Source organism: Nestor notabilis, unplaced genomic scaffold (assembly GCF_000696875.1).
Source record: "Nestor notabilis isolate BGI_N333 unplaced genomic scaffold, ASM69687v1 scaffold7373, whole genome shotgun sequence".
NCBI classification, from domain to species: domain Eukaryota; kingdom Metazoa; phylum Chordata; class Aves; order Psittaciformes; family Psittacidae; genus Nestor; species Nestor notabilis.
The window spans coordinates 10,768-17,789 of NW_009922300.1; the positions used below are offsets into that span (position 1 = coordinate 10,768).

Below are 7,022 nucleotides of genomic sequence, written 5' to 3' on the forward strand. Positions count from 1 at the left end.
ATTATTTTGTGTTGAAACATGCTTGTACTAGAAGTTCTGACAAAGCCTAGGGGTTCTTTCTTGACACACATAACAAGATAAAGTTTCATCAATGTGTTTAATCTTTAGCTATCCCATAGTGGTTAAAATCATCTGCCTATCTCTGCTTGACTTTGAAAAGGTAAATATATACATTTAGACAAGCATCATAAAGATTTTTCTTAAATCTGTGCAGAAAAAAGAACAGCTTATCAAAAATGAGATGCCAGTTTCCTACTTTGTAGAAATTCCTAGATTTTAAACAAGGATCTATTTCCCTGTTTGCTGCACTCTTGTGCTCTCTCTTTTCTGTCAATACCAAGTAATGTTTGGCTGCTGTCAGTTTGAAAGGGAGTATGATATCACATCACCTTCTTTTTATTTTTTTTTTTTTTTTTTTTTTTTTTTTAGATATTTTATAAGACTGAGCCAGGCATACACTCATGTTTAACAATAGCAGTCCACTTCCATTGTTAGCTTTACTTTACTACTTTCTGCCTTCTCCTAGTACGTGAATTCAGGTTTTTACAATGCCTCAACAGCTCTGTTGTAAAATCACTGTGAGTCAAGCGATGCCCTCAGATCTCTCATTCTTGAGATTCCTGTAGGTCAGTAAAGCAGGAATATATTGCATGCCTCTGACTTCAGGGTAATCCCAGAAATCAGAGCTTGATACAGGAAAGCTTGCCAGTAATCAGAATTTTGCAATGGATTTTCTAATGTGTCAGAAAATAAAGGAAGGTGCTTACCTGAAGCCCTTAAAATGTTTCACTCTGTACATGGGTTCTAAGTTAAGCAGTCATGTATTGTTCTTTTCCAACTGTATTTGGACTTGTATTTGTAGCAGTTAACCCCCAGTTTGTGCAAATGCCTGTTTGTTTTGCTTGTGGATGTTGTCCATCACTTATTCTGTGTACAATTTAATACGTAAACCAGTAAAATTTATTTAGGAAAATGATTTCCATGTATGGAGCTGTCCAAAAATATATATTGTCCATACCAAAGATACAGCAACACCATCAAAGTGATACTCTTTCAAAATAAATCCTTGATAACTACCACATATTTGCAGTGTATGATGTGTTTGGAAGAGCTATTGGCAGGGAAACAGGATAAGGGGGTGCGAAGTGGGAAACACATGAATAGGCTTCCTGACTGTAACAAGATAATAGGAAATGTCATCTTGGATTTCTTTGAAGACACAAAACACTGTAAAAGTGGAAGAGATTGATATTAATAAACATTCAGATTTAGACAAAGGACCACATGAAAGAGGGAATTTGGAATGTTTTCTACATATTACTTGCATGTATGCATAACCTGTATTTCTGTAGTTACTGATTCTGTCAACTAATACAGAGTTTGAGAGAGATTAAGGACCAGCATATCATAGTTTTGCCCTTCTTTCACAGTATCCTCTTTTAATACCGTAGAAAAAGTTTGTGGTCAGACACATGCCTGCAGTGCTGCAGCATTGCAAATAGATACTTGGTGGGAAAGTGTGCAAATGACATTCCCTTGCTTTGTCTGTGTGTTACTTCAGGGCTGGAAAGATGGAATATAATGCCTACCTAGGGTCCTTGCTACTGAGAATTCTTATAATGACAGTTAAAAAAAAAAAAAGGGGGGGAATAGGGAAGTGAGGGCTGGACAATACTGTATTTTTTCATGTAAATTCGATGTGGTTAACTGAAGTCTGTCAGAGGTAAATGTCCATTATTTCAGAAACCCAATTTGTCATGTGCTTTTGACATTATTCATGAGTAGACCCATTAACCTGGGAGGTGTATCTGGTGTTTAAGCTAAGTGGGATTTGAGTCTAAATCAATAACCTTTCCTTTAGAAGTTCATGTTCTTATATATTTTACTTTAAAGTCTAGATTGAAATTAGTTTTTGAGTGTATAGGGTACATCTAGGGGACTGAGTCACCCAAGAAAGATCAATGAGGAGAAACTACACCATGTCTTTGGTTTTATCTCCTCTCTTCTGAAGGAAAATAACCAGTGAGGATTGCTACTGTTATTTCAAGGTAGAAACAACTTCTGCTCAAATGTTCCGCTACCATTCTTTGCTGCAGGGTAGACTAGGAGCAGAATAATGTGTTTCTCAACCCAACTCCCTCTCTCTGGCTGCTTACTCACAAAGCTCCTAACTGATAGGCAATGCTATTCCATGCACTGTTACTCCTGACTAGTTCTGGGCACCTGGTCCATTTTCTGTGCCTAAGAGGTGACTATAGAACCATAATCCCCTCTAGAACAGCATAGCAAAAGATTGCAATATAACCCACAATTTGTAACAACTCCTAGAAAGTTATATAGCTGTTCACCCAGCCCGTTCTTGTACTGATGTAGGAGGAGGAGCTGAGTGGATGTTATTCTGTTTTTACACTGTGCCAAAACACTAACTCATTGCTTTGGCATGTTTCTGTAAATAGAGCGAGAAGGAACACTGGAATATTTTTCTGTTTCTTTTTTCCCTGGAGATAGAATTTACTGCTGCATTTACAGGATCACTAAACTTTTGCAGATAGATTAGATGAGTGCTCTTCAAGGCAAAAAGTCACAGTCATTGGAAAAGATAAATAAAACAAACCACACTGACATGTATGCAGCCAGACCATCATAGAAATAAACTCGAGAGAACTCATATGATCCATGCTTAGTTAGATTTTCCAGCATAAAGACAGTTGAAAAGAGAACACATCTGTTTTCTATTATGTCTAATACTGTTAGTAGAAAGATTTCAAAATCTCAGAACACAAATCCTTATGCAGTTAAAACCCAAAGAAAACAAAACAACAAAAAAAAACCCCAAAAAACCCGTAACTTCAGTTGTTGCTTTAAAGGTACAAAAACATTAACAGGAAGTTACAGTTGTGTCTGAGTGAAATGATTTTCATTCTATTTGAAAGAGAGTTGGGATTATGTGTTTCCCCATGTTCTTTGCGTAGTTAGTAACCTAGCGACGCAGAGGAAAAACAGATCAGGCACACCCTTTTCTCGAGCAGAAAAATGCAGCCACAAACGAACAGTGCAGCAAAGTATTCAATAATTTTTAAGTATTTTCCATAGTTAAATAATTTCTAGATTGTTTGAATCCTCCTACAGCTGCACCCTTTTGTGTGGATTCTTTTGCATGTCAGTGTGTCTGTGCATAGTTGGAGGTTTTCCTTGCATACATTGTATGCAAGATCCAGCCTGGTTATGATTCAGTTTTGTGGTTTTCTGCCTTGTACATAATAGTACCCATGCTTTATTTATTTTTCAAGTTTGTTCTTCCAAAGAGTATTATAGAATAACTAAAGAGGATAAAAAATAGTTGGTTTGCTTTTAATAAAAATTTTAAAACACAGCACAAATAACAGAAGGTGTGTGTTGGGTTTTGTAGCATAGACTTTATAATGGAACATATACACTAAGAAAGAAAGGTTGAGTGTAGCAATTTTAAATGCAGTGTGGGATCAAGTTTGCTGATGAGAATAATAAATATCAACCTCTGCCAAACTAAACCCTTAAAAAATATGTCAAAAGTATTTAAATGCTTGACTCTCAGGGGATTAAAATCACTGGGCTTCCAGTAGAAATAGCATGTAAGCAGCTGGAAGACATGATATGCTAAGCAATTTTGTATAAGTTGCTGCCTTCAAACAGAGGAGGACTACTGAAATGGTGGTACTGTGAGTTAGCATTTCCTGATCTAGGCATGGGTGTAAAGTTTCACTTCTCTTGGTTATTTGGGCAGCTAACAGGAAGTGCTAACCATAGTACTAACAGATTACTTAGCTTTGGCACAAATGTAACACTGATAGTTTGTCATCAGTACTTCATTGATTTCATGCTGACAAATTATTTCCCTTTGATTACTGAGTGGAATGTATCATAGGCCTAGTACTGATAAGGTGTATTTGAAGTGATTTAAAATCTGCTTTTATCTTTGGTGTTTTATTCGGTGGTAGACCAGAATGCTTGAACTGCTTATGTATAAGTTCAAGAGACATGGCTGACTGGGCACTATACACATACAAGTCTTACAGATGGCCAAAAAGGAAATTAAGCAGAGTTGAAAAGCAATACTCATTTGCAGTCTACTGCCAAAACAGCTGATGAACAAAAGGTCAGAGGATGTGTTGAGTTATTTTGAAAACTGAAACTACCCCACTTGATGGTGTCAAGAGACCAGCGTGATCAAGTGTTGACTGCCCAGGCAAGAGGAAGAAAGCTGAAATTGCTCCAGCAAAGGGCAGCGCCCTTTGAGGATGAATAGGTGGCAGACAGTCTTTTCAGCTGTGCTGGGAGGAAAGGACTCCTTGTCACCTTGAAAGTCATGACTTCAGTAGGAGATTACATGCAATTCTGCTTGAGGGTAAAAGGTCTTTAGAGGATCACAGCAACTTCGTAGTAATCATGCAGAGAACTAGTATGTAAGTGTCTAGCTACATACAAGTGAGTACAGTTGCAGACCATGCAGCAGAGCATTACACAGCAATGAACTGTCTATGGACGTGGTGTCAGAACAGCTGCTGCTATCTGACTTAGCTGACTTGCGCTTACCTGACTTAGGCCAAAGATTAGAGACATGAGAGAAAACAGCTTTATCTAAGACCTGTACGAGTGACAAAGATGAGATATAGTGATGACCTTGAGGTGTTCCTTGTTAGTTTTGAAAATATTACCTTAGCTGTTGAATAGTTGTATGATCAAAACCAGTCTGGACGCGGTCCTGGGCAACCTATTCTAGCTGACTAGCAGAGGGGTTGGACTGGATGATCAAGTGGTCCCGTCCAAGCTCATCAGTTCTGTGGTTCTCCTTAGGAAGGGGTGAAATATTATAAATCCAGTGAACAGGACGACTTTGAGGAAGGCAAAAGACTGACTGATTAAAGCTTAGAATTTGGCTAACGGTTAGAAGTAGGTTAAGATAGTGTATAGGCTGAATGTTAGCTTTCTCGCTGTTGCTAGAGTGGAAAAAGACTGGAGAAAGTTGTTGCCCAGCCTGTTAAAGGAGGGGGAAACAAAGGACATTAAAGGCAACCGGTAGCTAGGAGTCTGTGTAGATATGTAGACTCCGTCTTAGTCCTCAGAAGGTGACCAGAATGTTAAAACCGATTGCTATGCATTCAGCTGTGCGCGCAGTTATGATCTGCCCAGGATAGATGAGGATGTAAAAATGGAAATTTAGGCTGGAAACCTCCAAAAGCACTACTATTGAACAGCTGTTCTTGAGTTAATGTCACCAGATCAGAGGGTGTGGTGAACAGTCATCCAGAAATGATTGAAACAGTCATCTTGTTGAAGCAGTCATCCAGATGATTTGAGATTGGGTGACTTCTGAACTGAAGTTCTTTTTGGAGTTTATGTAAGTCACTTCAACTCATATCAAATCAAAATAGCATATCTACCAAGTTTTTCTATAAGTGTATATAGGAAAATATTTTCTTTTCCTTTCTCTATAATCAGGTTTAGCCTAGCTGGTTTTGGGTAGTCTTGTTGGGTTTTTCTTTTCTATGATAACTCAAAATATGTATGTTTCTCTCTCAAATGGGAAGGCATAGTCACGGTTGAAGAATTTGGGGAAAATAAGAATATTTGGAATTGCTTAAAGCTTAGAATTTGGGTATGGGTCAGAAGTAGTTTAAGACAGTGTTTCCCTAAAGTTTAGAAATGCATGGAGTCAGTGTTTCAGCTAATGGCCAGCTCTGTGCAAGAATTTGTAAGAAGTGAAGATGTACTTGGGATTGATCTAATGCTCACTGAAATAACTAGGTGTATTTCCATAGTCTTTTTAAGAACACTGGATCAAGACTATAATACTGAATCCAGGTGTCTGTTCAGTAAAGGGAGGAGAGTTAGGTGTTAGAAATGGCATCAGAGTTTTGGCTATGGTCATCTTAAAGTTTAGAACAGCTTTGTGCATTTCCTCTGCAGCATAGCCTAATCTTAAAGTGCTTTTCACATGTAGCCCATCCTCTGTGTGTGATGAATATGAGGCATAGATGAAATAATACTGTGCTCTGGCAATTTGGGGACCAGAAGTGAAAGGCCTGAGAGTGAGTCAAAACTATCAAAAAGACAGCTGGGATTGGAGGAGTGAAATGGAGTGGGAAAGAGGAGTGGTCTGAGGAGGTGACAGCACCAAAGTAATTCTAATAGGTTGTTCAAACAGGAAGTGTAGTTATTTTTTGTGCACAGCTAAATAAAAGTTTTAATGTGTAATACCTGGAATGCATATTTGCAGGAAATTAGTGTTTTATACTTACTTATCCTAATGTACTTTGCAAAAAGTAAATTATGTTCTCATGATATATCAACTGAGAGCAGCTATAATAATGCTCTTGCTCCATGTCAAAAAATGCCCTTGCCTCCTTAGCTTCTCCGTGAAAAAGCACTGTAATCGATTCAAAGGGACCACAGTTAAGTTCTCTGCGTACAAATCTTTTTTCCACTTTGGCAGCAAAGCTGGTATTTTGTTTGTAAAATACATTCTTTGTAATATTTACAGGGTGAAACTATCTTAGGTTTTTTTCTTCAGCAAAAATCTCAGTTATTCCAATAATCCACTTCAGTATAGGAGTAAGCTGTTATTACATACTATGGGAATGAAATACAGTGCCGGATATCATGACACCAGTGCCACACTGTTAGAAGCTCTGCCTGAAAGAAGTTTCTCAGGTTAAAAGTGCATGCAGTTTTCACTTTTTTGAAGACAACAGGGGTGACAGACACAATCCCAAAGAAGGCAGAAGTAGCTGAGGACAGTCTACTACATAACGTCACATCCCGTGGACAGCTTCCTTCAGTAGGCCTCTCTAGAGCCATATTAAAATATCCTGAGAATTTAGAGGCAAGGAGAGGAACCTATTCCGAAATGTAGCGTTTGAGCCACAAGATTAATTCTGTGAATCCTCTAGTAAGCACGTGGATTGAATTTGTTCTGTTTCACTGTTTTCCTTACAGAGATGTTGTATGCCTTATTGTAAGGATGGGTAGGTATATAGGGAAAG

The 7,022-nt window shown here is 38.1% G+C and overlaps 1 protein-coding gene across 1 annotated transcript in view; it reads left to right on the forward strand.

The window, feature by feature from the left end:
* The window catches only part of MYOF (myoferlin), a 67,902-nt gene that overhangs the window by 9,087 nt on the left and 51,793 nt on the right, over nucleotides 1-7,022 (forward strand). The window lies entirely within an intron of this gene.